We start from the raw sequence: 8,374 nt of genomic DNA, 5'->3' as shown, positions 1-8,374 counted from the left end.
AATTATATACATACATAATCATACAAGTGCATGTTGAACATACCTTTAAACTGTGAATCCAGGGCTCCATTTTTGCTCTTTGTCCAGATGTCAGTATAGCTCTGATCATCATCATCATCATGTAATTCTACAACAACAAAGAAATGTTTCAGATTTTTTATAAAAACCACCGATATGTTCCGAAGAAAAAATGGCACACTACAAAAGCCTAAATCTCATTGGTCAACACTTTATGATTAACCAATGAAAATCAATGAAACATTACATTACGGCGGGGAGGTTGATGTCATGATATCACTGAATAAAACATAAAATCTCTCCTGAACCAGGATATATTAACCAATATAATTATAATTATATAAGGCAGTTAATGTGAATTTAATAACAACAAAGAGGTTCATGCTGAAAGGAACACTGATCCAGAACATGATATAAATGGTAGTCGCGATAAAGAAACAGAGAAAACTCGGAAAGGTGTTTGTGACGGCACTTAGCCTGTCTCCTAGTATGGTCATTTAGAAATTGAGTTTAATTATATGTACTATATGAAAGACTGCAAAACCAAGAGGATGAAAAATAGTTTTATGATTGAGTTTCAGACTTAAAATCGGACTGAAGTGTTAGTTTTAAATAAATTAAGCCAATCTATTAGATGGCAGCGATGTGTACCTTGTGTATTTTTAGGTATAGGGTATATTTTCTTATTATGAAAAAGATGTATTATATCATGCAGGTGCCTGTGAGGTACAATTATAGTAAATATACATCATAAAACATGTACATACATTACACAAATGTTGTACATACATTGTGCATGTGACATTGACTTACCATTAAAAAGCTCATCCAGGCTTGACTTCTTCTTCCAGGTGCTAAATCAAAATGGTCATCATCACATGATTCTGCTGAATCAAAAGGGTCATCATCACATGATTCTACAAAAAACAAAGAAGAAGTATATGTATATAGTTAGCTTATTTGTTCATTTTGGGGTCCAAAGAGGTCCACACAACTTTCCTACTGCACCCAATATATACATGTACATATAGCCATTAGGTTTCTAAAGATCCCATACCAATGAATCTTATCACAGGTAAATATTGGTAGCTCGAACAAGAGATATCTCGAATACCCTGCTTATGTTGAAGTCTACCGCTGGTCCCGACCGTTCAATCTCTATATAAATGTAATGATTTTAAAAACTCCTGATATCTCGAATATGGTACATATTTTCGAATACCCTTCTTATGTAAAAGTATATTGAAGGGCTGAAACGCTAATTTTACCTGATTTATCTAAAAATGGAGTCATTTTTTTAACAGCTGAACATAATTGCATGATATCATTACTTCACACGTCTGCCCACGGCAATATTTACACCTTTCAAAACTATTGTTACCTCAATCATGCGAGACATAGTTTATTAAGATGGCAGCTTGTGTGTTTTAGGCATGTAAGGTGGTGTGGGGCACATCTTATTTCAAAAGCTTTTTTGGGGTTAAATATTGTAAAATTTGAAAATTCTAAACCGGTGAAAGTATTCTAATTATAATAAATAAATGTTCTTGAATCCACAGTAATATCTACAGATGTCCCATCCCATACCACCTTAATACATATCTATAAAATTTAGATAAAACACAGCCATGAATATCGGAAACGTGTTTAATAAAACACACCGTATACGGACATATTGAATACACAACTTGTGAAGTGAGTATGGTTTATCATATACATGTGAAACGTTTCCACTTTTCAATATAATTACTAGATATGAGGACTGATGAGCGCAATAAATTAATATAAAATCGCAATAAATTAATATAAAATACATTAGCTTTACAAACACAAAAAATACAAAAATATACTGTGTGCATTAGCTAGATAATAAATACCGTATGTGTTATTTGGTAAATTTCAAGCCGTATTTTTCATTTCATACGTGATAAATTTCAGTGATTACATGGTAAGTGCTTCATCCCTTGCAAGTTGCAAACCGTCATGTGACAAAAATTTTAAGTCATATTTGAAACGAAACATTGATTTAATAATCTAATTTTTGTACCAATATTGATATGTATTTCATATACGTATACACAGTCCCAGCAAATGAGGGGTTAAGGATCCCAACAGTTGAGTTCATCAAAGTTTATATTAGTCATTTATGAGTATAGTAGAAGAATTTGGAATAGACAGGTACTGAAACACGTGTAAATATAAGAATGGAATTAATCAGAAAGCCACTTCAGATATCTTGAACGCCTGGATATCTCGAAATTTTGTTGAAATCACTTCAAGCTCAAGATACCGATGTTTACCTGTATTTTCAATCTATTAAATTACCATTTACAATTTTCCCGAAATGTTTCTATGCTAGACTCCAAGAAGTGATTATAGTTGATTTGGAACCGCTAAAAAAATGTAATCATTGAAACAATGTCAATTTTTAAGACAAAAAGTTAACTAAACAATCACTATGAATAAAGTATTAAAGGGACATGGTCACAATTTTAGTAAAAAATTATTTTGCTATTTTGAATGCACAAATAAGGCATTTAAAATGATTAATCGAAATGATTGTCAGTTGTTAGGTTTTATACAATATAAAGAGTTCACTGTGACACAAGGCTTTGTAATGTAAACAAGGATTGTGCAATGATTTTGTTTACATAAAAAGACCAGTTTGAAAACTGAAATCAATGTGTAAAACGATTGGAAATGAAAATTTATGCCAAAAACAAACTAGCAGATAGAAAAAATCTTCTTGAAAGAAAGTTTTACAATAAAACTTCTTTATAACAAACACAAGAAACATTGACAAACTTGTTGGGTACTTTGGCTAATTCTTCCATATAAGTAGTTGTTTATGATTAAAATAGATTATGTCAATATCTTTAAAGATATGAAAAGAAAAGAAATAAATAAGACTTAAATATAACTTACATTTTTATCCAGATAGCAATAAGGCCTTGAATCGGTTTTCTCTAGTTCCAGGTGATATGTTCATCTAGCATCTGTGTCAGTAGCCATTGCTACTTTCTGATTGGATAATCTTATCACATGTCATAGTTGTTTGGAACTCTTCTGAATTCTTCATTGTTGATGATAAAACCAAAGGCATTCCGAAAGAATTTGATTTCAACAAACAGTAAAGTCCATAAGATGGACTAGATTTCATAGACAAATCTCAGACAAACATTTATTGGGTTTGTGTTATCCAATACCCAGTAAATGTCTCTGGAACACAATGAAAGCAATTGGATTATTGGGTATACCCAATAAGTCAAAAGTACCCAATAAGTGTTCCAATGACATAAATTGAACCCAATAAATGTTCTCTCGTGAACACAGACGGACAGACGGACGGACAGACAGACGGACGGACGGACGGACGGACGGACGGACGACGGACAAAAAGTGATCAGAATAGCTCACTTGAGCTTTCAGCTCAGGTGAGCTAATAAAAAGGCAAAAATTTACAAATAAACTACACCAAACTAAATAAATACTTACTACGGTCAGCTATCCGTGTCCGCGTCAAATGCTGAACTTGTGAAACTAAAACATGCCACACAGGCTTCTACCACGATACCCCCTTCACACACTTAGCACGTCTTTATTGCTGGACAGCTCGGCCGGGTATAACTTAGCGCCTATTGTTAGGGTCGGCCAAGCACGTTGCAAAGAATTATGGGAAAAATTAAATCGGGTGTGTTCGATATGAACAGTGATTGTCACACACCTCCCCCCTTAAAAAATTGTCCTGCAATTTCAAATAAACAATCACTGAATTTTGAAAATTCTCACGTATTTACAATAAAACCTATACACATACCTGTACTGTCTACTATACATCTCACTGACGGCTCAGGTAATCCGCACCCACATTGTCGCTTCCTTTGATTGCAATGATCCTAAAGCGGTATGGCTGAAGCTGCAAAGCCCAACGCATCAGTCTGGAGTTCTCTGTCTTTGCTTTGTTAAGGTAGGTCAGGGGTTGGTGATCAGTTTCAAGTAGAAACTCGCGTCCATAAAGGTACTGGTGGAACTTCTGTATTCCCCACACTACCGCCAAACACTCCTTCTCGATAACAGCGTATGCCTTTTCTCTTGGTTGAAGTTTCCTACTGGCGTACGCTACGGGTAGTTTCTCGTCATCCTCCATCTGTAACAGCACAGCACCTATCCCATCATCTGCAGCGTCCGTGCGTAAAATGAAGGTTTCATTAAATTCTGGCAACTTCAATATTGGCCTTTCTGATAACATGTGTTTCAATGTATCAAAAGCTCGTTGCTGACTTTCAGTCCAAATAACTTTATTTGGTTGGCCCTTCTCCGTAAGATCAGAAAGTGGAATGGCTATCGCAGAGAAATTCGGAATAAACTTTCTGTAGAATCCTGCTAAGCCTAGGAAGGCACGAACCTGTTTCTTGGTTTGTGGTATTGGCGCATTTCTGACTGCATCAATCTTGTCCTGTTCTGGTTCTAGACACTGGTTGCCCACCATATGTCCCAAACAGTCAATCTTGTCAAATCCGATGAAACATTTTGTCGGTCTGGCCGCAAGTCCCGCATCTCTGAGTCGTTCGAACACAGTCTTCAGTATGTGTAGATGTTCTTCAAAGGTATCTGTAAAAACAATGACATCATCGATAAAGTTTTCTACGCCGTTCATACCTTGAAGTAGTTTTCTCATCATACGACTAAATGTTGCCGGCGCGTTTACAAGACCAAACGGCATTGTCCTGAATTGGTACAATCCGACTAAATGTTGCCGGCGCGTTTACAAGACCAAACGGCATTGTCCTGAATTGGTACAATCCGGATGGTGTGGAAAAGGCTGTAAGCGGCTTACTCTCGTCAGCCATCGGTACTTGCCAGTATCCTTTGCTTAAGTCTATCTTTGACACAAACTTCTTTCCGGTCATTTTGGAAAATATGCTTTCTGGACTGGGCATTGGTTCTGCATCAAATACCGTAGCACAGTTCAGTCGTCTATAATCAATGCAAAATCGATTCGTTCCATCTTTCTTCCGAGCTATGACAACTGGAGCTGAATAAGGGGAAGATGATGGCTCAATCACATTCAACTGTAGCATTTTCTGAACTTCTTCTGTAATTGTTTTCTCTGTACTGAACGGAATTGTATATGGTTTCACACGCACAGGTTCAGACGATGTCACAACAATCTTATGCTCCACTAAGTTCGTCATTCCAGGTATATCCGTAAATACATCTGAGAACGAATCACACAGTGATTTAGCAGTTTCCAACTGATCTGGTGTTAGTCTGTCTGCAAACTTTATGTCCTTTGCTGTTTCGGTTTGAGTAACAGGTGGCATAAGAATAGAGTCCTGTTGTTCATCATCATCTAGGTCACTAAAGTCTATGAGTGAATTTGCACATGTTGACAAAACACCACAGTTCAATGTATCTCGTTCAACATACTTCTTAAGAAGATTTGCGTGGAAAGTTTTCAGCTTGCCTCCCATATCGATCTTTTAGTCCATATGTCCTATCTTCTGTATTACACTATAAGGTCCCTTCCATTGCATGAGGAGTTTGTTTGACTTTGTCGGTAGAAGAACCAGTACTGTGTCTCCCTCTTTCATCTGACGACCTTGCGTTTTCCTGTTGTAGTACTTGCGCTGACGTTTTGAAGCTTTCTCCAAATTTTGGCGAGCTATGTCACATGTTTCTTCCAATCGTGTGCGTAAGTCAAGTACGTATTGATACGTTGTCTTAACGTCCTCGTCAGGAATTTCCTTTGTCCAAATTTCTTTAAGAATTGTTATCGGACCACGAACAGTACGTCCATAGAGAAGATCAAACGGCGAAAAACCAAGGCTCTCCTGTGGTACTTCACGGTATGCAAAGAGTAATGGGTTGATGTACTTATCCCAGTCTCTTGGTCGCTCAGCACACATCCTCTTTAGCATCTGTTTCAACGTACCATTGAACTTCTCGACGAGTCCATTACACATGGGGTGATACGGAGTAGTAGTAATCCGTTTAAATGACAACAGACGGCTCACTTCTTTCATTACGTCCGATGTGAATTGCGATCTTTGATCTGTTAGCATCTCGATCGGAACTCCTAATCTACTAAAGATGTCTACCAGTGCCTCCGTTACTCGCTCTGTCTCAATTCCAGGAAGTGGAATAGCCTCGGGATAACGGGTTGCGTAATCGACAAGCGTCAGAATGTAACGATTCCCTTTGTCGGTAACTGGTTGGAGAGGGCCTATAAGATCAACTGCTACTCGTTGAAACGCTTCTGTAATTAGCGGCATTTGTCCTAACGGTACTGCAGGTACTATTCCTTTTGGAATAGTCCGCTGACACACGTCACATGATCTGCAAAACCGTCTAATGTCTGACTGAATTCCTGGCCAGTAAAATTCGGACACTACTCTGTCGGTTGTTTTCTTTGATCCCAGATGACCACCCATCAAAGTTTCATGTGCGATCTTCATAACGATAGTTCTGTATTTCCGGGGAACGATTAACTGTCGGAAAAGTTTTCCATTAGACACTTTGGGACTGCAAAATTCTCTGAACAACATTTGCTTCCGTTCACACATTTTTGAAAATCCGCCGTCACTGAAATGTTTAAGCTGTCCACTCTCAGCTAAGCTCCATAACTTTTTCAGTGTCTCGTCGTTTCGTTGTTCTTGTAAGATATCCTCCTGCGATACATCCCGTATTGTGTAAACAGATAGCCATGCTATGACCTTGAATTGCTAGTATTACATAATGGTCACTATGATATTTATGTGTACCTAGATGCTGCGCACTGAATGGTGTTAATGATAATTGACAGAATGAACTCTGTGACTCTTGTAGCAATGCGTAGTATTCCTAAATGATGTTATGAAACCAGGTGCATAATACGGGCAGAATAATATCCAAATTGAGAGTTTAACAACATGTGACATATTTGGCGATTCTGTGTCTGCAACGATAGCTCTAGTATTCTATATTGAGTCATGTATTGTGTATTCTATATATTAACCTTTGTAACCTTTTATGCCGTGTATGAATGAACGTATTATGAGTAAGTGATGCCTCATACTAGGTGGGGGGCTCCGAGACCCAGGACTCGGAGACCCACATCCTGCATCCAGACTCTTTGATTGGCAGTTTTGACGGTTTTGTTACTTTATTTAGAAATAAAATATTAATCTTAATTTTGAACACTAAATGTTCACTCATGATCGTCGTATATGGGCCGAACTAGTCAAAACTGTCCATCATAAGTAAAACCTTATATATACCCATATGAAATGAGATTGTGCAGACTCCTGATTTGGGCTGCTATTAGCTGATGTTATTGTAACTATACGATCACGCTTAATAAAACCGCTTGAGAAAGAAATACTGGACTTGTCATCCATAAGCTTGAGCTGACCCTCAATAGGATCCTGTAAGACAGAAGGCTTACATGAAATTTCTTGATGCCCGTGACCAGGACTAAGCGAAGTCAAAACAGAATAAGGTAAGAACCATTTCTATATGTCTCTTATAGCTATCTCGAAGTAAACAACTTTGTCTAAGCAACCAAAATGGCGACAGGTGATGAGTTTTATAAAAAATAACTTAGAAATCAAATGGAGCAATTAGAAAAACAATTCGCGGGGTTGGGTCAGAGCAAAGAAAACAAAGGGCAAGAAACAGGTCAAAAGTCGTCAGAAAAAGAACAGATTAAACAAAATACTTTTGAAACATATCATGATGCTAGGCCGTATGAAACTCGTGAACCTCGACACCGAGTCCCAGATCAGGATGATGATAAAGATTTTTTCATTGGTCAAGTTAAAGCTATAACAGCCGCACTCTCAGTACCCCTATCTTCTGTGATAACTCCTTTTGAGGGAGATGCTCAAAAATTTAAACAGTGGATAAAAGAAGTTGAAAAGTACAGTGTTATGTCTGGGAAACAAGGTCATGAGATTCCCATGCTTGCATACATAACGAGTAAGGGTTCAGTGGGGGATTATATTAAAAGGTATTTAGATGAAACAGATGCGTCTAGAGAAATCCCATCTTGGGACGATCTTAAGGAATCCCTTAAAAATAGATTTGCAGAAATAACAGACCCCCAACACGCGTTAGCAGTAATGCGTAAGACTCGACAAAATTCAAATGAAAGAGTTCAGTTGTTCGCCGAGAGACTATTGCAAATCGCGGAAGACGCCTACAGTAATGACAGACTAAAAGATCCTTTGATACAACAACAGTTAGTAGATATCTTTTGTGACGGGTTGACATTCGACTACCTCAGAATGAAAATTTTGCGAGAAAACCCTAAAGACTTAGAATCCGCAATTCAAATAGCAATGCGAGAACAAAATCTGAGACAGAGGCTAGCGAT

This window comes from Magallana gigas, chromosome 9, assembly GCF_963853765.1.
Source record: "Magallana gigas chromosome 9, xbMagGiga1.1, whole genome shotgun sequence".
Classification (NCBI taxonomy): Eukaryota; Metazoa; Mollusca; class Bivalvia; order Ostreida; family Ostreidae; genus Magallana; species Magallana gigas.
Note: the sequence above shows the minus strand (reverse complement) of the source record.